Genomic DNA, 26,258 nt, shown 5'->3' on the forward strand with positions numbered 1-26,258 from the left:
GGCACTCGTTACAGACACCCCCTAAGCAGCGGTGGGGTTCACCCGACGACCCGCTTCTGAAGTCCCTCGGATCACCCGGGCCGTGACGGTTGACTCAGGGATAAGGACCTTGACTGCTGCGGGGTGTGTGCTCAGTGGTGGACGTGAGCACCTCCGCGTAGGTGCCCAGACACAGATTCATTCCCCACTAACCCGGGAGCACCGACCTGTCCCCCACTGCCCTTCCAGTGCTTCCGGCCTTGCATTGCTAAAGTCTGCGCTGACTCGGAGCTCCCACTCTACTGCCACCGTAGTAGAGCTATTTTATTCCTCTCTTCTTGTTCACAGCCTTCTTAAAGGGCACGCTGTCGCTTCTGTCACCCCTTCATGGCCCAGCATCTTCCCTGTCACCCTTGAGGGTCTTGGCTCACAAGGCGGCCTTCCAGAGAAGAGCCGCAGGCAGCCCTCGGGGAGAGCGCAGATTGGACTTCTGTGCTTCCGCCCTCCCACCCAGAGCTCAGAAAGGCAGTTTCTTTGCAGTAGGTGCAGGTCCCTGGACCACCAAAGAAGCCAAGGTCGGCCCCCTCTGTACTTGTCTCGTTCTCCGTTGGAGAGAGTATCTCCTCACCCCAGTGGGTCCCTCCCAACATGACCTGATGTTTAAGAGTTCAGTGACTGACCTACATGAAGACTTACTCCAAATAGAGCCTTTCTGTTGACAACAGGCTGTAGTCCAAGTGAACAAGCCCAGAAGAGGGCTGTCTTCTGGACTCCAGGAGAAACCAAGGATAGGTGTCCTGGAAAAAGGGTGTTTGCTCCTGGTCAGTTCAGGGAGTGGGGTAAGGGGAACCCTTGCAGGTTTCCTTTATTGGTTTGTTTCAGTGTTATACCTTTGTCTCATTCTGAAAAAGATCTGAGGGTGAAGTCTGATGATCGCTCTTCTCCCTCCCCCACTCCCCAACTCCTGAACTTTAACCATTGATAAACACACACACACACACACACACACACATATCTGGTTTTGGCTTGCTGCTGCTGCTGCTAAATCACTTGGAAATGAATAAAAATGTCTCACTCCACAAAAGCCACAGAATCCATTCACGGAACGTTCTAATCCTAGTTCCATCCATTGCCTTAGGCTTGTAAATCATGATCTTGTCTGTTAATGGGCTCAGACGGTAAAGCGTCTGTCTGTGATGCAGGAGACCCGGGTTTGATCCCTGGGTTGGGAAGATCCCTTGGAGAAGGAAATGGCAATCCACTCCAGTACTATTGCCTGGAAAATCCCATGGACAGAGGAACCTGGTAGGCTACAGTCCATGGAGTCGCAAAGAGTCGGACATGACTGAGCGACTTCACGTTCACGAGGGGCCTTAAAAAGCATGCAAAAACCTCCTGAATCTGAGCATTCCACCTAATATCAGGTGAGCCTTGAAATTCTAAATTCGGGGAGACTATTATGCATTCCTTTCCCACCTCCAGGAAAATATCACTACCTTGAGAACTGAGGAAACTGTTCTTTCAAAGTCTTCTCTAAAAATTAATATTAAAATGATCAAGAACTTAAAAGCAGTAAGGAGATACAGGCCAATGAAAGTTTTGAAGCTGAGTAGCCTCACACAAGTTCTTTAATTGTCCGGAACAGTTTTAACTACTGTAAAGAGGGAATAATAACAGTGTATTCTCATCAGGTTATGAGGATTGAATGGGTTAGTAGGTATAAAGTGACTATAACAGTGATATTGTAACAAATTATAACAGCAAGTAGTCAATAAATGTTAGCTGCTGATTTAAAAAAAAAAAAAAAGCAGACAGGAAGAAAAAGAAGGTACAGAGTGAGGAAGAAGAAACTGGGCAAGAGGAGTGAAGAGTGAAGTGATCCAGAGGGCCACACTCAGCTCAGTTTAGTTTGGTTGCTCAGTCCTCTCCGACTCTTTGTGACCCGATGGATTGCAGTACACCAGGCTTCCCTGTCCATCACCAACTCTCAGAGCTTGCTCAAACGCATGTCCATCAAGTTGCTGATGCCATCCAACCATCTTATCCTATGCTGTCCCCTTCTCCTCCTGCCTTCAATCTTGCCAGCATCAGGGTCTTTTCCACTGAGTCAGTTCTTCACATCAGGTGGCCAAAGTATTGGCATTTCAGCTTCACCGTCAGTCCTTCCAATGAATGCTCAGGACTGATTTCCTTTAAGATTGACTGGTTTGATCTCCCTGCTGTCCAAGGGACTCTCAAGAGTCTTGTCCAACACCACAGTTAAAAAGCATCAATTCTTCAGCGCTCAGCTTTCTTTACAGTCCAACTCTCACATCCATACATGACTACTGGAAAAATCATAGCTTTGACTAGACGGACCTTTCTCAGCCAAGTAATGTCTCTGCTTTTTAATATGCTGTCTAGGTGTGTCATAGCTTTTCTTCCAAGCAAGCAAGTTTTTCTTCTGTCTTTTCATTTCATGGCTGCAGTCACCATTTGCAGTGATTTTGGAGCCCCCCAAAATAAAGTCTGCCGCTGTTTCCATTGTATCCCCGTGTTTGCCATGAAGTGATGGAACCTGATACCATGATCTTAGTTTTTTGAATGTTGACTTTTAAGCCAACTTTTTCACTCTCCTCTTTCACTTTCATCAAGAGGCTTTTAAGTTCTTCTTTGCTTTCTGCCATAAGGATTGTGTTATTTGCACATCTGAGGTTATTGATATTTCTCCCAACAATCTTGATTCCAGCTTGTGTTTCATCCAGCCCAGCATTTCCCATGATTTACTCTGCATATAAGTTAAATAAGCAGGGTGACAATATACAGCCTTGATGTACTCCTTTCCCAATTTGGAACCAGCCTGTTGTTCCATGTCTGGTTCTAATTGCTGCTTCTTGACCTGCATACAGATTTCTCGGGAGGCAGGTAAGGTGCTCTGGTATTCCCATCTCTTTAAGAACTTTCCACAGTTTGTTGTGATCCACATAGTCAAAGGCTTTGGCATAGTCAATAAAGCAGAAATAGATGTTTTTCTGGAACTCTCTTGCTTTTTATTTTTTATTTATTTTTTTTTCTCTTGCTTTTTAAATGATCCAGTGGATTTCAGCAATTTGATCTCTTGTTCCTCTGCCTTTCCTAAATCTAGCTTGAACATCTGGAAGTTCACGGTTCACGTACAATTGAAGCCTGGCTTGGAGAATTTTGAGCATATTCTCATATGAGAATGTGAGCCTATGAGAATTGAGAGTATACTGGCATAGGTATTAGTAACACAGCACATGTAACAGAATCACTAACTGAGGCATACTCTAATTTGAGAAGAGTGACGCCCAAGTAGTGCAGACTGTGAGCCCCCTGAGACATGTAATCTAAGAGCAAGCCAAGCAGTCACCACAAAAGAAAGAGGCCTTTTGGAGATAACTTGACAGCGCTAACACAGACCCCGCTGACTGCGCTTCTCTGCCATTCACAACTACAAGAAAAGCCTTAGAGCAGCAGGACTATCTCACTTGTGCCTGCTGCCCAGCCCTTCCCCTAACCAAAGGCACATAAGAAGAATTATGTCATTGCCCCAGAGGGCAATCAATGGAACCTGAAAGCCAGCGACTAAGTAAGCATAGGCGGGAGCTGTAGTGCCCTGCCCAGGGCCTAGTTCCTGACTTGAAGAAAGGCTAAAGGCTAAGGGTATCAACCAAAAGCACTTAGGAAAATGTTTTGACTAAATAACCATAACTACATATATATATGTATGTATTTGTATATATACACATATAGTTGTGTGTACACATATATAGTTGTGTTGTTGTTTAGTCGCTAAGTCATGTACAACTCCTTGCAACCCCATGGACTGCAGCACTCCAGGCTTCCCTGTCCTTCACTAACTCCTGGAGTTTGCTCAAACTCACTTCCATTGAGTCAGTGACGCTATTCAACCATTTCATAGTTGTGTGCATGTATACATATATAAGAGGCTTCCCAGGTGAAGCTAGTGGTAAAGAACCTGCCTGCCAATGCAGGAGATGCCAGAGATGTAGGTTCACTCCCTGGATCAGGAAGGTCCCCTGGGAGGGCACCAATTCACTCCAGTATTCTTACCTGGAGAATCCCATGGACAGAGGAGCTTGGTGGGCTACAGTCCATGGGTCACAAAGAGTCAGACATGACTGAAGCGACTTAGCATGCATGCACACACGCATACATATATATAGTTGGTGTCTGGGTATATATACAAAAACATCTATATGTATGTAGGTCATATATAATCTAAGTTAATCGCCAAAAATTTAGACTGTATCTTACAGTTATTATAAATTCTGAGGTTTCAGTAGTTTTGTTCATTGAGTTCTGATTCTCTGCCCAACCCTGTGCTGAGCACTTTATAGTCATTATCTCACTTCATCTTTGGAGAAGGAAATGGCAACCCACTCTGGTACTCTTGCCTGGAAAATCCCATGGATGATGGAGAAGCCTGTAGGCTACAGTCTGTGGAGTCGCAAAGAGTCGGACACGACTGAGCGACTTCACTTTCACTTTTTCACTTCATCGTCATAAGAGCCCCATATAATAAGTACAGGCAGACTTCAGAGATAGTGCAGATTTGGCTCCAGACCATCTCAATAAAGTGAACATCACATAAAGTGAATCACAGGAGCTTCGGGTTTCCCAGTGCATTTGAAAGTTATGTTTAAACTGTACTGTAGTCTGTAAAGTTTGCAATAGCATTATGTCTAAAAAAAAGTACATACTTTGATTAAAAATACTTATTGCTTAAAAAATTATAATCGTCACCTGAGCCTTTACTGAGTCATGGTAGTAACGTAAAGATCATTGATCACAGATCACCAAAACAAATACAATAGTTATGAAAAAATTTGAAACACCTTGAGACTTTCCATAATGTAACACAAAGACAAAAAGTGAGCAAATGCCCTTGGAAAAATGGCACCAATAGACTTCCTTCAATGCGGGATTGCCACCAACCTTTGATTTGTAAAATACACAGTATCTGTCTTCCAAGCGCAGTTAATCAAAGAACAATAAAATAAGGAATATTTTATGCAAATACATGTCTGCATTTACTTTGTAAGTCAGGAACCTAAAGCCCTAAAGATTTTAAGATTTTAGTAACATCTTATGGTAAAACAAAATAATTTGTTAGCCAACCCAAGTGCCTAAGATCGCACAATCTGTAAATGATAGAATAGAAATACTGTCTAGGCATCAAACTCTTCAGTGTACTTTGCCCCTACATTATACTAATTTCATCATTCTTAACATTTCTTTTGTTCTAAACAAATGAAAGAACTTTTTTTTTAAGCTCATCATCTACTGGTACAGAACTTGATGTGCTATATACAATTCGTAAAGTCTGATTATGACACCCTAAATTCTTCTACATTGGTGCTTATCTCAGAAACTAAAAAGACTAATTTTTTTAGAAATTGAAAAGCAGCTGTTGTTGTTTTCATTTTTCAGTTCTCTTTGACAAGAGAAGATGCTTCCTTCAGAGAAAAGAGCAGACATCTTGTCCAAGGCACCAAATTCTTACTCAAAAGAAGAGGTGGCTCTTTTTCTGCACTGTCCCTGTCTTCAGACTGTAAATACATCATCAAAGGATGGCCCTTTCTCATCATCAGCCCAGCTCCAAACATGCTGAGCACATTACAAACATGATGACTTTTCAAAAGGAAATTGCTTCTCCAGGTAGCTGAGGAATCTTATGTACAAATCAGTTCTTCATTGATAAATTTATAATATGTATATGTATAACACTTCATAACTCAAAGGTATTTTTTGTACCCAAAAGTATGTATTTCTCTTTCATGAAGATTTTTAGAATACATTAAAACTTAAAAGATGCTTTAATTGAGGTGACTTTTTTTAAATAATAAAGGCATGAGACAAAAAAAGATAAAAATTAGGTAGTGGTCCACAGGACTTTGGGCTGTTAATAGACAGAAACTGTCAACAATTGCATTATAGCCAATGAGAAGGAGGCAGCTCTGATATGAACTTAGAGCTGTGCCATTAGCCTGTTGTGCAGAAGGAAATGGCAACCCACTCCAGTATTCTTGCCTGGAGAATGGACAGAGGTGTCTGGTGGGCTACAGTCCATGGGTTGTAGTTGGAAACAACTACACAATTGGACACGCAAAAAGTTGGACATGACTCAGCGACTTAACACACACAAACACACACTGGCTCAAGAGTGAGCCAGGCAAGGATTTTGACCTTGCAAATCAAAGCTGCTTATCACCTATGACTGTTATTATAGATACAGGGATATTCTAATGGGCCTCTGCAAGCATTAGTTTTTAAGACTGTTTTTACTTATGCTTCAGTCTTATTGTGCAAAGAAAGTGGGAGAGAGAGTAGTTTGCTCTCAGAAACCACAGGGAAATTGCACCAGAGGAAGAGAGCTTTTTTCAGGCTAGAAAAATGCAAAGAAGAAGAGGAGATGCATATCTATCTAAATATACTTAGAGGGGATTAGATTAGATCAGACTGGGAACTGGGAACCAAAGATATCTTTCAGAGACAGGAAGGCAAGACGCTGGATAGCTGATTGGCATCGAGGAATGCACCTCACCAGCCCCAGAGGGAACCAGAGGCAGGGAGCTATTCAAAGTCATCCTTAGAATGGACTTATGGTTGCCAAGACTGAGGAGTGGGATAGATTGGAAGTTTGGGTTAGCAGACGCAAACTATTACATATGAGAAGGATAAACGACAAGGTCTTACTGGGTAGCAAAGGGAAATATATCCGATATCCTGTGACAAGCCATCATGGAAAAGAATATGAAAAAAGAATGTATGTATATGTATAACTAATCACTTTGCTGTACAGTAGAAATTAACACAATATTGTATATCAATTGTACTTCAATAAAATAAATTTTTTTAATTAAAAAATAGAAGTCTAGTTAAAAAAAAAAAAAAAGTCATCCTCTTAAAGCTGCTGTACCATCTGAAATAAAAGCAACTGGGAAATCCAGGAGTTATCCTATGTCCGTCCCATTGTCATGTGCTGGGGATGTGGAGGGCAAGCCCTTTCTTTGTTTCTTTAGTTCGTAGATCTTCAGATGGAGGAGAGGATACCTAAAAAGCACCTGAGGAGCCTCACTTGCCCTCGCCTTGAGTAAGAGCCTGAACATGAAGTGGATGTTCCATGGGATAAGACGGTAAGGCTCTGGGGAGCAGTGAGTGATTTTGCGTATAGAACTGATATGAACTGTAGTTGGAGGGCAGAGTCTACAGAGCATTTTTTCCAAAGATGGCCACAACATTATCTCCCATTCAACTTTTTCCTCATAGGCAGACCTTGACGCTCCTTCCATTCAGAAACAGGTCTGAGGGCCTGACACTCCTTCCATCTTCTCACTTGCTTGTATCTCATACCATCTGAGTTTGGGCCAGAAAAGGCACTGAGGCGTCTACCTCGTTTGATAGGACACTCATGTGTGAAACCTGAGCCACCACAGACGATGTCTTGAGGCGATGCTCTGTGAGGAAACCAAGCCACACAGCGAGGGCTTGTATCGGTGGTCCAGGAAGCAGTCCTTTCGGCCCAAGAGCCAGAGATAGGGTGATGCAGTCTCTGTCCATCACCTTGCTACCCCTCAGCCTTAGCATCTTCCCAGCTGAGGCCTCAGACAAGCTGTTCCCACTGTGTCCTTTCCCAGGTCCTGCCCAGAGAATCCTGAGTATAGTATCATTGGATGATTGTTGTTTTATGCCACAATTTGTGATGGTTTGTTACACAGTTAAGTAGAACAAGAAACCACCATATAAAGATTGGCTGTACAAAATTTCTGGACGTGAGTCTGAGTGAACTCCGGGAGTTGGTGATGGACAGGGAGGCCTGGCGTGCTGCGATTCATGGGGTCGCAAAGAGTTGGACACGACTGAGCAACTGAACTGAACTGAACTGATACAAAATTTCTATATAATTTGGAGCTATTTGAGAGGAGAAAGGAGGAAGTTAGCATAGAATATTTAAGGTATTATTGGTCCTCCCTGGTGGCTCAGATGGTCAAGAATCTGCCTACAGTGCAGGAGATCCAGGTTCGATCCCTGGTTTGGGAAGATCCCTGAGAGAAGGGAATGGCTACCGACTCCAGTATTCCTGCCTGGAGAACTCCGTGGCCAGAGGAGCCTGACGGGATACACTCCATGGGGTCTATTATTAGACGTGATTCAAAGCAAAACGGTTATTATGGATGTGGGGGCTTGCCTGCGTCCTGCAGGACTGGTCAGGGACAGACAGACAACTAGGACGCGTAGGACAGGAGAAAGGAGGATGAGACCCACTGAAGGGGATCTAAGCAAGAACACAATAGTGCGAGGCCACGCCCAACTTAGACTTTGGGCTCACTTGGAAAATGCTTTTCGAGTGAGATGATCCAACTCAGAGAGGTGAGAGTTGAAGAGATTTGTTTGGAAAACAGCTGCTTTTGGCAGGCCCCTGAACACTGACTTCATTTCTCTCACTGTGATAAGGGGAAAAAAAACTACGTTGGAAAAATAAATGCCTGACCCGGAAAACAAGGACCAAATGTAAGGGGAAAAGTCTAGCAAAAACAGCAGCCTTATGTGGAGTAGAGAAAGAAAAGGAGCAACTTTAAGAACTTGATTAAACCATGAAACCATGAACAATTCAACTGAGCCTTCTGAGAGAAGAGCAGGAAGAGAGGCGGGAAAACCCTGGAGGCCCCTGCCACACTTCAGAACAGAAGACAGAAGATCATTCAAGGGCTGTGGGAAGACAGACAGTCACTGGAGGGTCAGAAAGCAGGAGCAGGGGCAACAGGAAGAGCTTCCAACATTCAGACAGCTTCAGCTAAGAAATCTATGGAGACCCTCAGGCTGAAGCCAACATGGGATCAAGGGAGAAGCTTCCTTAGGAAGCAAGAGTCACAGGCCTCAGCAGCTCTGGAGATGGAGATGGTGGCAGCAACCCCTGAGACACAGGACTGAGCGCAGACAGGGCAAAAATAGGAGCTCGAGATGGAAACGGAATCCAGGGGGTTGCTTGCTTACATTCTCCATTCCTTCCTTCCCCCTCTTTCTCCCTCCCTCTCTTTTTTTTTCTCTCTCTCACACACAACCTGGAGCCTCAGAAGTCTTTAAAGCCTACTCTACAAGTAGGCAGGAATATTTGAAACACTGCTTCCTAGAAAAGGATGCAATGTGTTTTTCAGATACAAAAATCTTGGTAGCATAATTAACCTTTTGTTGTGAGGTCTGCTGGCAGAGCCAAGTCTGCTGGCACATACTGACCCACCTCTGAGAGAAGCAGAAACCAAGAAGACTCCAGCTGTCAGTCACCCTTTCTCCTGACACTGTTGAGTCTCTGCTCTGATCCTTGTAAGTGGTAATGAGGGCCTGGCTTATATTAAGTGATGAGTTCTGGGAACTGAAATTTACCTATATGAAGTGCTCTAGCTCTGGGTTAATACTATGTGCTTCTGTCAAGCTTTCTGAACTCTTTAAAAAGTGTGGCAGGACATTACTGACTTTGAGGTCAAACAATGAAGTGAAAGCCAAATCCAGAAAGGTGAGTTGAAGCCAGAACCTGACTTAAGGATGTCTGCCCGCCAAAGACAAAGGATCTCACCTTGGATTTTAACAGCCATGTGACGGGGTATGATGTAAGAGACAAAACTGAGATCCAGGCACCGTGAGATCAGAGATCCCCTCATAAAGCTCAATCCTTTGGTAAAAGGTTGAATTAAAACAAAACAATGAAGTAAACACACGAAAACTCACTGCCTCGAAGGAGACAGCATGAAACCTTGCATGTTTCACCCTTGGTTTTGGGTAGAGAGAAAAATAACCCTGTGGAAAGTTGGAACTATCCTCTGGCCTTCATGTGGGAATGCAGTCTAAATTCTCACTATAATTATCATCCTCAAGCAAAGAATTTTTTAACTGCTCACCAGTTTCTAATGGCTTCAGGAACCCAAAGAAAAGAAAAGAAAAGTAAATCTTCTGTAGGAAAATGTATTTACAATCTTCCTCAAAAAATTCCCTCAAAGACAGTTCCATTGATCATGAGTTCACAATAAAACATCATGAAACTCACAAAACATGAAGAAGCAAACCGTTTCGAAAGAGGCAGCAAGAATAATGAACAGCAGAATTGAGCATTCAAAAGTTGCAGGTTTTAAGAATATAAGATACAGAAAATAAACTGAGCATATTTAATATATGGGAATAAGGGAAGGTACAAAAAGTAAAAATAAAGATCAAGGCACTGTAAATGAAAAATAGATTACTTGAGATTAAAAACTCAATAGAAGGCATCCCTATTCCTCCTAGCCAGAGAGTTATCTTGATGCCATCATTTGATGTCACTCTGCAGTCTCTAATGAGCAATTCTTAACATTTGTGGGGCCTCAGTGTTCATTTAACTAATATACTTACTGAACTAATATACTTACTGTTCTAATCCATTTTAGTCATTGAGGAGATGGGTTTCAAAATTACCAAACACTGGACTCAAGGATTATACCCAAAGGAAAAAGAGGTTATTGTAGGAGGTGCAGGCCTTGAAAATACCAACATCAATACTTTCCTGATAACTGTCTAGCCCGTCAAGGGAAGCCCCCAGTGAAAGGGCCGTAAAGTTGGGGAGTACTAGGGGGAGATGATTCCTCTGGTCTATGTTTCCTTGAGGAGACCGCCATATTGGCTCTGACTGACGCCTTCATCCCCTCTCCATGGGAGAAGTCACTCCTAGGGTAAGAAGCTCTCCTTTTATTGGTGGGTTTAGTGAAAGTCACTCAGTCGTGTCCAATTCTTTGCGACCCCATGAACTATACAGTCCATGGAATACTCCAGGTCAGAATACTGGAGACGGGAGCCTTTCCCTTCTCCAGGGGATCTTCCCAACCCAGGGATCGAACCCAGGTCTCCCACACTGCAGGCAGATTCTTTACCAGCCGAGCCACCAGGGAAGCATTGGTGGGTTTAGTGGAAGGAACAGAAGCCTGGCTCAGCCTTTCCCAGGTTTTATCCTTTGAACAATCTGCCCCTTGAGTGTCCATCCTGTCTGCTCCTGGGCCCACCTCTATGCCTCCCATTGTTGAGCTGGGCCCTGAAGAAAATGATGGGTTTACTGCTGAGATAAGTATTAGGAAGCTATTGGGACATCAAAGGTCCACCTTCCAATTCAGCCTTTATCAAAAAGAGAGCTACAATTTTTATTGCCATCTGACTATCTTTGCTCCCTTAGCTCTCAGTTAGTTCTAGGCTCATGAGTGGGCATTATTTATTGGTCCCATAAAGTCCCAACAATGTCATCAATCAACTGGTCAGGAGCTGTGGAGCTGGTTGCCAGCTCCCTTCTTTTCTCTCCTGTAAAATCTCAAGGTGGTTTCTTCAGGTTAAGAATTAGAAAACAGGTGGTCTGTCCAGATAGTTCCTTCTTCAACCTGATTTCTTGGCTGCTCTTCTATCTAAGAAGTCAACCACTAGTTCTCATTGGCCTGAGTCAAGGACTATCATTTTTTTTCTATTGTCTGTTGGGCTGATACATTTTTAGAGTTGTCACAGCAGACAAAGAACAAGAGCCCAGATATACTTCATCAAAAGTTGCTTCATTCAAAATTCTCTGGAGATAACTTCTCAGATGTAGACAATAAATACCAGGACACAGACTGTGGAAGACATCCTTCTAAGAAAAAGGAGTCTCTAGATACCATTGCCTCAGAAACAAATGATGATAAGACCAGTGTTTGTCATAATCATCAGAGGCAGCTATACACAATGTGATTTATATAAATCACAGTGACTACTGTCTCCACAAAAGAGCAAGAAGAAGGCAAAAGGTAATAAATATATTCTTTATATCCTGTAAGCATCTGACCAAAAGAAAAAAATAATAATAATAAGCTTACATTCACTCCACTTTGTTGGGAAAGTAAACCTCTCAGTAAGGAAAATGGGACCGTCTAGACAGAACTGCAGGAAAATGTTTAAAAGGCAAATCATCCTGAATTATATATATATATATAGAGAGAGAGATACATATATTCATGTAGATGGGCTTCCCAGGTGGCGCTAGTGATAAAGAACCTGCCTGCCAATGCAGGAGATGTAAGAGATGCTGGTTCGATCCCTGGGTTGGGAATATTCCCTGGAGAAAGGCATGGCAACCCAGTCCAGTGTTCTTGCCTGGAGAATCCCGTGGACAAAGGAGCCTAGTGAGCTAGAGTCCGTGGGGTTTCAAAGAGTCAGACACAGCTGAGCACATAGCACGTGGCATGGCCAGAAACAGCGATGGATCTGTATGGATCATAAGTGTGGATAACAGCAGTCCATTGTGGGTGTTGGCCCAGGATGAGTCTGGCTGCCAGTCTATGGATGTGGAGCAGGCAAGGACTTGTCCACTGAGGGACTAACTAATACGACCTTTATTCTTGTCTCTTCAGCCCTTGGACAATCACTATCAACCACCGCCACCAAGTGCCATGTTGAGGAATTTACACACAGAATATATTTTCTTCCCAATGTCCTGATGAGATAGATGATTACCCACTTTACAGATGAAGAAACTGAGGTTTAGTGAATTGCAGTAACTTTCTGGAGGTCATTCAGCTACTGGAATTAGGATTCTACCTATGGAGTATTGATTTATACTTTTGTTTTGGCACCTAGTCCTAACCAATGGACCACCAGGGCATGCCCTGATTTGCACTTTTTGACATGCCTTTTGTGATTATTTCCAAATAACTTTTCACTGTTCGTTATTTTTTTTTCTTTCTTTGGTCAAGCAGAGTAGGTTTGTAATCAGAGCCCTAGATTTAGCCTTGTAATTCTCTGTCCCCGACCACTCACTCGCTGCAAGGCTGTGGTCCTGACTCTCAGCTTTTGTTTCCTTATCTGAAAAAAACAAATACCAAGTATTCCTTCTTGCTAATTATTTCACAAAACATATAATTCTCCAAAGGTATGTGATACACAGCTGGGGCTATCCTCCCACACTTTCACAGCGCCTGACGACTCACAGACGTCAAGAAAGACTTTGGTTTTCATTAAGATTAACCTCAGGAGTCAGTCAGAGTGGCCTCTGCATACTGAAAGAACATGGCTGAGAACAAGGACCAGGTCTCTATCTCCTGCTTTTTTTTTTTCTTCAGTTGAATTTGATTTCGCGAACGTGAAGCAGCACATAGTTTTCAGTCTTCCTTTAATCTTTCTTACTCATCCCCTGTAACTGACCCAGAACCCTGTCCCTGGGCAGCAAGAGAGGTGAGAGGCTAAGCAAGCTGGCTTGCGTGTACAGAAGGAGACCTAAGGTAATCTGTGAAGCAGTAGGGGAGATGCTGTGATCTGTGACAGGTGTGTGTACACTCATTGTTCAAAAAGCTTGGAAAACAATTATGTCAGATACAGACAAACGGCAAAGTTAAAGCTTCTGGGAATGAAGCATCACGGTTCCTAAAATCATTTAATAATTACTGTTCATTCCAATCCTGCCTCCAAAGTAGAAGGAGAACCCAGGGAACCAATACCTGGAAAATCTTCTTTCCCTTTCCAGTCTGGAAAGCCACCTTCCCTTGTGCAGTTTCTGATCTCTGAGTTATTCTGTGATACTTGCTGCTGGGAGAGAGGCAGCCAGTTCCTCCCTGCCCCTCCTAAACCCTCAGAGCCCTGCCTACTTTGCTTGTCTCTGGCTAAAACGAGCCCTTAAAGGAAAACAAACCCTATTTGCTTTCAGTGTCTACAGGACTGTCTGTGTGAAATGTTCCCATTAGGCTGTAGCACTCAGACTTAATGAGAAGCTTGGGAAAGCAGCCAATCAGCAGCCTGTTAAAAGCCTCCCTGGCAACGAACTTTGCTGATTACTAGGCTGTCACTGCCCCTAGCAGGTTGGTTGGGGAAATATAATGCCAGAAAGGTGATGAGAGAGACTGGCAAAGAGAGGAAGAGAGAGAGAAAGAACACAGTTTAGAAATCAAAACAAAATTTAAGTAAATAAGTTCACAGGGAAGGCATTTGGTTAAAAAACATTTAATAATAAATACATATTTCAGACCTAAATGTGCCATTCATAAATTGTGTAAATGGCAAGCCTATCCTAGACAGAGCTGCACAAAATTACTTTTGGTTTAAAATAAAAGCCAGCGTAAAGCAAGTGTTAGCCATTCAGTCATGCCCAGCTCTTCGCAACCCCATGGACTGTAGCCCGCCAGGCTCCTCTGTCCATGGAATTCTCTAGGCAAGAATACTGGACTGGGTAGACATTCCCTTCTCCAGGGGATTGTCCCAACCCAGGGATCTAACCCTCATCTCCTGCACTGCAGGCAGATTCTTTACCCTCTGAGGCACCAATGTAAGGCAAAGTATTGTTCAAACACAAGTTAAGGAAAAGAGAGTTCTGTCTGTTAAATTTTAAAGAAAACAAACATGAAAAATAATCGAAAAAAAATGCACTCATAAAAGATAAGGTGAAAGTCAAGGAAAATCTAATAAAGTAAACAAGGAGCAGGAAAACCTGCAAACAAAGCAGATTTCATTCCTAAGTCTAGAGAAAGAAGGTAGTGGGTGCCCTGTATTTCCTAGGATCTGAACTGACTTGTTTTCACTCCTCTTCCCTTTCTTCAAACATATTTATAACTCTCTTCCTCCTAATAATCTCACTAATATAGGCATCCAAATTTGAACCTTAAACCTGTTTTTTTTCTTTTGTGCTTGCAATTTTTCCTTTTATCATTTTCCTTTTTCTTTAGCTAAAAATATCTGTTCCACCATCATTTTTTCCTGTTGGGGATGGACTCCCACTGACTAGATACTGGTATAAGGCTTCCACAATCCCAGTCTCAGCTTAGTCTTCCAGACATTCTTTACTCCCAGGTGACTTTTAAAATTTCTGACTCCCTCTGTCCAATTCTTCAATGTATCTTACTCCATGAATCCCAGAGAGGTTTTCAAGTCTTAACAGTACATACATTCTGTTTTGTTCACATTTAGAATAAATTAGTGGTCTTCTTTTTACCTTTCTATGATCTCAGACATAAAATATAACAGGTATCAATTCCTACACCAGACAGATAAAACAAGTAAAAGATCCACAGAACTGGAAGAGACTAAAGGCTTGCTAAGTACAAAATTATCTTTGGTCACACATTCTACCAAAAAAAAGTGAGGGATTATTTGATTCTGATCACTCAACCAGGAAATACAATAGTTCTTTAGTTTATAGGACTTGAAAACACTTCAAGTTAAAATTTAGTACATAGAAAATCTTATTCCTAAATTTGGGTTGAATCTTTTGAAATCAAGAATCATTTTTCCTTCATATTTTATACCAGGAGGTCCTGGTATAAACCAATATGTATGGATTAATCACATTTTTTCTTACACTAGGGGACAATTGGGTTAATGTCAGTTTATGAGATTTATCTAAGCCAAATATTGACTCTTTAAGTTTATTTAGCTAATTTGAAAGATATTAAAATATATGTTTTAGGGAAAGTGATAAATATGTAACTCAAAACATAAATGCTAAGACACTAAGTAGCGATCCTAAAATCACTAGGAGGATTTAAACACTCTTAAATCTCTAACAGAAGAATTCAGCAATACCAAAAGCTACCAAAGTAATAATTCTAACATAGAACATGGACCTTAAAGCATTAGCTACATGTGTGCATAGTACCTAAAATAATAATTTAAATATAGAATATGAATCTTAAAGCATCATCTATATGTATGTATAGTACCTATCATTATAATTATTTAAAGAAGACTACTATACAGCATCAAATATTTCAAAAGGAGATAGATACTCTAGAATTAAGACAGTAGAAATCCATATGGTCAGGGTGAAATATTTGTCTTTAAGCCTCTTCTTATCTGAATATGAACATAAACATTAGAAATCACTGCTTCCCAAACAAGAGTGAACTAAGATCTACCTGATAATAATTCAGTTTATAAAAATAGAACAATAGTTATCTACCAATTTTCATGTTGGTCAAGGAGTCAAACTCTGCCTACATTGCTTTTACTGCTGCTGAGGCTGCTGCTAAGTCGCTTCAGTCGTGTGCAACTCTGTGTGACCCCATAGACAGCAGCCCACCAGGCTCCCCTGTCCCTGGGATTCTCCAGGCAAGAACACTGGAGTGGGTTGCCATTTCCTTCTCCAATGCATGAAAGTGAAAAGTGAAAGTGAAGTCACTCAGTCATGACCGACTCTTTGCGACCCCATGGACTGTAGCCTACCAGGCTCCTCTGTCCATATATGCAGGTAAATATCATATGTCAAAGCAAAGAAAAAATTAGAATTAAAAGCACAAGGTAAGTTTAGCAATTCCAATACTAACCACTGATTTGATCAGCTTCCTTGCCTTATACTTAGCAATAAATATTGTTTTCTAATATCAAATATGTGAATTTTATGATCTTGAACCTCCAGTACATGATGACTGACGTAAACAAGGCATATGATCTCAAGTTAACTATTATATTTTACAAAAGACGAGGCCCTAACTAGATTCATTAACTCTAGTTTCTTGTCTCTTCCCTTTTATACTTAGCACATACTATAGGTGTTTTCAAGATGCATCTTCTACTAATAGGAAAATTTAGGCAGAGGTGGAATATAGGACTGCTCCCAGCTGGGAAAATTCACAATGGCAGGAAAGACAGGAGGAATACAATAAAAATGCAAAGTCTTACTCTGAGGTCCCCTACTGAGTTACAGGACCCTCTGACTAGTGAGAGAAAACTTTTCAGCACCAAATAAGAAAAATCTTGAAATTTCTTAAAATCCAGATAAGCAATTAGAATTCAATGATCCTGGATGATCACATAATTCAGACTTGCACTTGATTTCTTTAAAAGAACAATAACTAGTCTATACCAAGAACCTATTAAGTGCTAAACACTTAGAATCCCATTGAGTCCTTATTGCCTCCAGATTACAGGTGGGTCCACAGCCAGGGGAAGTAATTTGCCAGCTGCCCTGTAGAAGAACCATGATTTGGACCTGGTCTGTTCATGCTACAGGACTTCTTATAAGGCCCTGAAAATTGCTCTTCTGCAAAAAGCTTTTAACATATATTTTAAAAATTTATTTTGTGGCACTAAAGAAACATGGTTCCATCTAACAACTTATCTTTTGGATTCCACATTTTTCAATGTATTGTTCTCTTCTGAGATTTAATTTGATCTTTTGACAGATAATCCAGCGAGTTTGGTACCTATTCCTAAAATTCCTCCTAAAGATTTACATGTAAACAGCTATCCTTTTCCTCAAACAAGACAGATGCCTATAATAAATAGATACAAATATTTCAGTTCAGAAATAGAGCTAAGTTGACTAGATCATGTTTATTTTTTCTTTCTGCATTTTACATCACATTCCTTGAATATATTCTTAAGAGACTATCCACCTAACCAATGGTTTTTGAGCCTTTGTTCCAAGTGAGCTGGTTCATGGAGCCTAGTAGTTTTTGAAGACTTGGGAGGGGGCGGGAAGAAAATTAAAATACTATTTTAAAATTCAAACACAGCAGTGTCACATCTGGACAGACAAAAGGGAGTCACTAAGGAAAGGAGACAGCTCTGCGCGGCACATCCACGTTCTGGCGGAGGACTCGCTCCATGGCCACGGTTTATCACTCTACCTGTCGGCACACTTTGCATCCCGTCACTAAAAAAGACCCCTACGTGGTCGGCTGCCATCCAGCTCATAAGGAACTTTGGACTGGAAGTGACGCTTTGGAGAAAGACCTTAGAGTTCGGGGAACGAAAGACTGATGGAATGAATGGAACCTCACTCCACAGCACCCCCAGGGGCCCCCAAGATAGCACCTGGCAGGACTCTGACCAAACTACAACATCTGAGGAGGCGTTTACCTGTTTCTGCGTCTCCCTGGGGCCCTGGCGCCGCGCAGTAACAGCAGTCCAAGAAGATGGCATAGTTGAGAATATTGAAGAGTAGCCCGATGACTCCCGCACTGAGAACCAGCAGCGGCCTCTCTGTCTTCTGCGGATCAATATACCTTTTGACAGCTTCCACCAGGATGCTGAACATCAGGGCCACAGCGAAAACGGAATTGCCAAATGCGCCCACAACGTCTGCCCGGAGAAAGCCAAATGTGCTCTTCCGGTGCTGCTGTATACTGCTGGCCCTGACGCCAAAAAGACCAATGATCATGGAGACTAAGTGGGACAGGACCGCAAAAGCATCGGAGGTCAGCGAGAGGGAGTTGCCTACGTGGGAGATCACTAGCTCCATCACGAAAAGGAGCATGCTCACAATGCACATGAGGACTAAACGGAAACTTCTCCCTGAGTATCGCCCCATGGCGCTCTGCTGTCCCTCTCCTCTTCCCGGGAAGGCTGAGCTCTTAGGGGAGCAGAGGTAGAGATCACAGCTCCTGGAGAGCTCTCCCCTACAGCCTTTCAGCGCCTGTCATATTTGAAAATCACTTTTTACAGGCTGCTATAAAGCCATAAAACAGTTTAAAGGGCAATTAAGCAAGAGATGTCACGTGAGCGGGGACTTATGGAAATAGAAGACACCGACTTCCAGATATGAACTGGAGGGGCTTCTTTTGCTCCTTTGTTTGTATCATTACAAAAGTCAAGAGCCTCTGTGTCTGAATTATGCACAAACTCATGGCCTTTCTAGATTCCACACTCTGTGTTTGCAACAATCACTGTGGCATTTTACATAAACAATGATATCTTGTCAACCTGTGTGTGAGTGGCTTTTAATTCTGTATACTGCATGGAACAGGGAATATTCTAGGGGTCAGTAATCCAGAGATTAGAGCTACAGTAAGTGAAAGCCAAAAAAACAGCAAGGGTGATTTTTTTCTTTTGCCTTGTGCACTCATCTGGAATAAACAAGCACCCCACTTCCAAACCCTTTCCATAAATAAGACAAGAAAAACATTCTTCATCTTTAGGAAAGATATAATACCTTTAAAGGAGCTAAAGACATAATCCCAGTCAGTTTTAGGAAGAAAGTCAAATGATAATGTCTTGATTTAACTGAGGTAAGAAGACATTTTTGCTTTTAATCTTATCTTCTGTCATGTATAAGCCTTGAAGGTTTACCAGTTCCCAAATATCTAAAAAATGGTAGCTGCTATTGTTCTGAGTAGACTGCCTACAGTCAATCCTTTAAGGAAATACAGATTGAAATGACGATACCCGATCCTAACTGAATTTGAAGTCCCACTGTGATAGCTAGTTTTATGCGTCAATTAGACTGGGTTTGCAGGTGCCCAGACATTTGGTCAGACATTATTGTGAGTGTTTCCATGAAGGTGTTTTTGGGTGGGACTAACAGCTGAATCAGTACACTAAGTGAAACCGATTGTCATCCTTAATGAGGGTGGGCCTCATCCAATCAGTTGAAGGCCTGAACAGAACAAATTGGCTGACTCTCCTGCAAGCAAGGGAAGATTCCTCCAACTGACTGCCTTCAAACTGGAACATTGGCTTTTTTCCAGCTTTCAGGCTCAGACTGAAAGTTTGGCTCTTCCTGGGTCTAGAGCCTGTGGGCCTTTAGACTAAAACTACACCATAGGATCTCCTGGATCTCTGCTTGCTGTGTTGACATTGGGACTTTCTCAGCCTTCATAATGGCAGGAACCAATTCCTTTTAATAAGTCTCTATTTATATACATATCCTACTGGTTCTATTTATCTGAAGAACTTAAGATCAATACACTGATTTTGACTAAAACATGACTACTTAGATGTAGCCCTAATAATTTCCTTGGCATCTCATAAATCATGGCCAATTCAGTTGCTATTCTAACAGTGAGACTTCTAGACAACCAGACTGTGATAATTACTGCAGTCAAGGTGACATTAAGGTTTTTGGCCCGAAAGAATGATGCTGCAAAGTGAGATGAAGGTAAAACACAGGTGACAGCTCTAGGAATAGTGTGGGAGCAAGAGGTGGAAATGCTGTCATTTGGTGTATCTATTAGACATCCAAGGTGAAACGCTAAACAGAGAGCTGAATAAGGGAGTCTGGAGTTCAGAGGAGATGGGGACAGCCTGGGAATACATGAATCTGAGAGTTGACAATACACGGATTTAGAAGTCAAAAGATGCCCAGAGATAACCAAGGAAATGAGAGCAAATACAAACTGAAGATACCAGGAGATAAGAGAGAAGGACCAGAAAGATGAAAGGGAAGCCAGGAGAGCACAGTGTTCAGGACTACTGTACTCAGGAAAGAATGTGTATTAAAGAGGAGAGAACTAGCTGGGTCAAATGCTGAGAGGGCAAGAAGCACTGAGGACTGGAAATGATGACTGTATTTAACCTTATAGAGGCCTCTGGTGACCTTAGCTAGAGGGCAAACTGAAGTGAAACAGTGACAGATTTTATTTTCCTGGGCTCCAAAATCACTGCAGATGGTGACTGCAGCCATGGAATTAAAAGATGCTCCTTGAAAGAAAAGCTATGCCAAACCTAGACAGTGCATTAAAATGCAGAGATATCACTCTGCCAACAAAGCTCTGTCTAGTCAAAGCCACGGTTTTTCCAGTAGTCATGTACGGATATGAGAGTTGGACCATAAAGAAGTCCGAACACCAAAGAAATGATGCTTTTGGACTGTGGTGCTAGAGAAGACTCTTGAGACTCCCTTGGACTATAAAATCAAACCAGTCAATCCTAAAGGAAATCAACCCAGAATTAGAAGGACTGATGCTGAAGCTGAAGCTCCAATACTTTGGCCACCTGATGCAAAAAGCAGGCTCATTGGAAAAGACCCTGATGCTGGGAAAGATTGAAAAGAAGAGGGGCAGCAGCGGCTGAGATGGTTAGACAGCATCACTGAACTCAATGCACATGAATTTGAGCAAACACTCATGAGCGATGAAGAAGGACAGGGGAACCTGGCACACTGCAATCCATGGGGTCGCAAAGAGGTAGACACGACTTGGTGACTGAATGACAACATGAACTGAGTTCAAGAGAACAGAGAGAAGAAATTGGAGATGGCAAGTACAGATAATCCTTTCAAGGAGTCTTATTGCAAAGCAAAAGGAATATGGAGACAAGAAAGGATATTTTTAGGTTGGGGAAGGTAACAGCACATTTTTAAACTGATGGAAAGATCCAGTAGAGAAAGAAGATGTGATGATACATGGAGAGAGCTGCTAAAGTGTCACCATCAAGGCGGCCAGAGCTGAGGAGTTTTAGTGCACATGTGGAGGAGATGCCCTCTGCTATGAGAAGAACGTTCATCTGCCTAAATAGACATTTCTCCAAAGACATACAGTTGGCCAACAGGCACACGAAAAGATGCCCAATATTGCTAATGATTACATAAATGCAAATCAAAACTACAATGAGATACCACCTCATACTAGTTTAGAATGGCCATCATTTTAAAATCTACAAACAATAAATGCTGAAGGGGGTGTGACCATTGGTGGGAATATAAACTGGTGCAACCACTATGGAACAGAGTGTGGAGGTTCCTCAAAAAGCTAAAAATAGGAGTGAGCTCCTGACAGTTCTGTCCTAACGATTCTGATATTAATGAAAGAACTTGGTAAAGGGCTGAAGTGTCTTCCTGAATTGTCAATTTTTTAATGAAGCATGGCTTGTGCTGAACAAGACAAGCTGGGTCAAGCATTTGAAGATGCTTTTGAAGTACTGAGGCAGCATTCAACTGGAGACTTTCAGTACTCCTCAGATTACAAAAATTACCTGGCTTTTATCAACCACCGTTCTCATATCAGAGGAAATTCCAACAGCTATGGTGTGCAGCCTGCAGAGGAACCCATCTATAATTGGAGAACAGTCATAAACAGTGCTGCGGACCTCTGTTTTGAAGGAAATATTCATCAATCTCTGGAGAACGTCCCCGAAAACCAGCTGGCACAACCTGTTCTTCTCCAGCAAAAGGGAGGAAAAGGCAGGAAGAAGCTCCGACTGTTTGAATACCTTCATGAATCCCTATGTAATCCAGAGCTGGCATCTTGTATTCAGTGGATAGATCAAACCAAAGGAATCTTTCAGTTTGTATCAAAAAACAAAGAAAAACTTGCCCAACTCTGGGGAAAAAGAAAAGGCAACTGGAAGACCATGACTTACCAGAAAATGGCCAGAGCACTGAGGAATTATGGAAGAAATGGGGAAATCATCAAAATCCGGAGAAAGCTAACTTACCAGTTCAGTGAGGCCATTCTCCAAAGACTGTCCGCACCTTATTTCTTGGAAAAAGAGATCTTCTATTCACAGTATGTTCAACCTGATCAAGGATATCTCAGTTTAAATAACTGGAATGCAAATTGTAATTATACATATGCCAATTACCAGGAGCTAAGTCACCCTGATTGCTAAATATACTCTTACATTTCATAATTTTCTGACATCAGAAGTCCCTACAAGTTTTAGGATTTTTCTCTAAAAGCAAATACTGAAAAAAAAACAAAACACTTCATGATTGCTATCTTTTATGACATAGCATATAATCTATACTAACTTGGGGAGAAAGTTTGCCAGCTCTTTAGAATGATTATCCCATTTGAAAGTATAGACTAAATGTCCTTCCTCTTATTAGTAACTATGCAATTATTTCTTTCTAGATTAATAATACTAGTGGAGACCATTTGATTTGCATATTGGTTAAACCTTATTTTCTTGTCATACACTCAGACCAAAAAAAAAAAAAAAAAGAATCACTTTAGCATATGTCCAATAGCTTTAGCAACAGAACAAAAACTGATTGATTGCCTGTGATGGTGTTCCTGCTAAATTATATTCAGGGCTTTAAAAATTTCAGTGGCTAAAATTAGAACTAGTATATGATCCAGCAATTCCACTTCTGGATATATATCCAAAGAAAAGGAAAACACTAATTCAAAAAGATACCAAAAAAAAAAATTTTTTTTTTTTTTGGCTGCACTGTGCGGCTTGTCAGATATCAGTTTCCCAACCAGGCCTTTGCAGTGACAATGCCAAATCCTAACCACTAGACTACCAGGGAACTCCCATAGTGACGTTATTTACAATAGCCAAGATATGGAAGCAACCTTCTAGCCAACAAGAGAATCAAGAAGATGTGGTATACACACACACACACACACATACACACAGAATATTACTTGGCCAAAAAAGTGAAATCTTGCCATTTGCAACATGGATGGACCTAGAGGGTATTAAGCTTACTGCAATAAGTCAGACAGAGAAAGACAAATACTATATGTTATCATTTATATGTAGAATCTAAAAATTGAAACAAATGAAAATAATGACATAAAAGCAGACTTAAAGATATAGAGAACAAACTAGTTCTAAGATATAGAGAACAGTAGGGGGAGGGCTCGGGGGAGGGGAGCAAGATAGGCATGGAGGATTAAGAGGTACAGACTACTAAATATAAAACAAAAAAGATAGAAGAATGTAACGTACAGCACAGGGAATGTAGCCAACATTTTAATAGCTTTGAATAAAGTATAACCTAGAAAAATATTGAATCCGTATAGAACATCTGAAACTAATGTAAATCGACTATATTTCTGTAAAATAAATAAAGATTTAAAAAATAAAAAAAATTTTTTAAAAAGCTAAAAATAGAATTGCCATATGATCAAGCAATCCCATTCCTAGGCATATATCTGGACAAAGCTGTAATTCAAAAAGATACATACACCCCCATGTTCACAGCAGCATTATTTACTATAGCCAAGACACAGACACATCCTAAATGCCCACTGACAGATGAATGGATAAGAAAGATGTGGTATATATTATATTAGCCATAAAAAGGATGAAATGCCATTTGTACCAACATAGATGTATATAGAGATTATCATATTAAGTGAAGTAAATCAGAAAGAGAAAAACAGATACCATGTATCACTTATATGTAGAATATAAGAAAATGATACAAATGAACTTATTTACAAAACAGAAACAGACTCATAGGCACAGAGAACAGACATTACTTTGCCGACTAAGGTCTGTCTAGTCAAGGCTATGGTTTTTCCTGTGGTCACGTATGGATGTGAGAGTTGGACTGTGAAGAAGGCTGAGTGCTGAAGAATTGATGTATTTGAACTGTGGTGTTGGAGAAGACTCTTGAGAGTCCCTTGGACTGCAAGGAGATCCAACCAGTCCATTCTGAAGGAGATCAGCCCTGGGATTTCTTTGGAAATAATGATGCTAAAGCTGAAGCTCCAGTACTTTGGCCACCTCATGCGAAGAGTTGACTCATTGGAAAAGACTCTGATGCTGGGAGGGATTGGGGGCAGGAGGAGAAGGGGACGACAAAGGATGAGATGGCTGGATGGCATCACCGACTCGATGGATGTGAGTCTGAGTGAACTCTGGGAGTTGGTGATGGACAGGGAGGCCTGGTGTGCTGCAATTCATGGGGTCGCAAAGAGTCGGACACGACTGAGTGACTGAACTGAACTGAACTGAAGGGGGAGAGAGAGTAGGGGAAGGAAGGATTGGGAGTTTGGGATTAGCAGATGTAAACACATATGCTGCTGCCGCCAAGTCGCTTCAGTCGTGTCCGACTCTGTGCGACCCCATAGACAGCAGCCCATCAGGCTCCCCTCTCCCTGAGATTTTCCAGGCAAGAACACTGGAGTGGATTGCCATTTCCTTCTCCAATGCATGAAAGTGAAAAGTGAAAGTGAAGTTGCTCAGTCGTGCCTGCCCGACTCTTAGCGACCCCAGGGACTGCAGCCCACCAGGATTGTCCGTCCATGGGATTTTCCAGGCAAGAGCACTGGAGCGGGGTGCCATCACCTTCTAAAAACAAAGTCCTACTGGATAGAACTGTATGGGCTACCCCGGTAACTCAGTTGGTAAAGTGTGGGAGACCTAGGTTTGATCCCTGGGTGGGGAAGATCCCCTGGAGGAGGGTATGACAACCCGCTCCAGTATCCCTGCCATGGAGAATCCCCATTGACTGAGGAGCCTGGCAGGCTAGTGTGGGAGATCTAGGTTTGATCCCTGGGTGGGGAAGATCCCCTGGAGGAGGGTATGACAACCCGCTCCAGTATCCCTGCCATGGAGAATCCCCATTGACTGAGGAGCCTGGCAGGCTAGTGTGGGAGATCTAGGTTTGATCCCTGGGTGGGGAAGATCCCCTGGAGGAGGGTATGACAACCGGCTCCAGTATCCCTGCCATGGAGAATCCCCATTGACTGAGGAGCCTGGCAGGCTACAGTCCATGGGGTCACAAAGAGTCAGCCATGACTGAGTGACCAAGCACAGCGCTGTAGAGCACAGGGAACTGTATTCCATATCCTGTGATCAACCATAATGGAAAAGAATATGAGGAAATATATATAACTGTCACTTTGCTATTAACATATAGCAGAAATTAATGCAACGTGTGTGTGTTAGTTGGACTCAGTCGTGTCCAACTTTTTGTGATCCCGCAAGGCTCCTCTGTCCATAGAACTCTCCAGGAAGAATACTGAAGTGGGTTGCCACTTCATTCTCCAACATAATATTATAAATCAACTATATTTTAATAAAACAAATGATAAAATAAATTTTTTAGAAAGACGATAGTTCATCTGAAATAGCAGAGAAGGTGGGAATGTGGACACTTGAGTGGGGAAGATATGGTGGGGGTTCTTGTGGGTCTCTTCGTATTGTCTCTATCGTCTTAGTGAAATAGACATCAGCATGATGAACCAAAAGGCAGAAAGGGGAAGTACTGAAAATCCGAAGGGAGAAAAGCTCTGAAATAATTGTTCAGAAGAGTGAGAAAATGAATGATGGAAGGAAATATAGTACAATTACGTATTTGTGTGCATGCAAGGGCATGCTCAGGTGCATCCAACTCTTTGTGACCCCAGGGACTATAGCTCGTCAGGCTCCTCTGTCCATGAAAATTTCCAGGCAAGAATACTGGAGTGCATTGCCATTTCCTGCTCCAGGGGATCTTCTGACCCAGGGATCGAAACTGCCTCTCCCCTGTCTCCTGAATTGGCAGGTGGATTCCTTACCACTGTGCCACCTGAGAAGCCAATTACATATTTAGTACACGTAAAGTAATGTCAGTGTTCACATTGTCACCAGTCTGTTGAACCCCAAGCTCCTCACTCATTCAACAGGTGTTTCTTAATCACAAAATTTTTTTTTTTGGTGACCCTATCACGTGGGACTTTGTCGTTGTTGTTGTTGTTCAGTTGCTAAGTCGTGCCCAACTCTTTGCAACCCCGTAGGCTGCAGCACGCCAGATTTCCTGGTCCTTCACTATATCCTGGAGTTTGCTCAAACCCATGTCCATTGAGTTGGTGATGCCATCTAACCATCTCATTCTGTCATCCTCTCCTCCT

At 42.0% G+C, this 26,258-nt stretch overlaps 1 pseudogene; it reads left to right on the forward strand.

Moving 5' to 3' along the window:
- Nucleotides 21,391–22,293, forward strand: LOC102178471 (annotated as a pseudogene).

Source organism: Capra hircus, chromosome 16 (genome assembly GCF_001704415.2).
Source record: "Capra hircus breed San Clemente chromosome 16, ASM170441v1, whole genome shotgun sequence".
NCBI lineage: Eukaryota > Metazoa > Chordata > Mammalia > Artiodactyla > Bovidae > Capra > Capra hircus.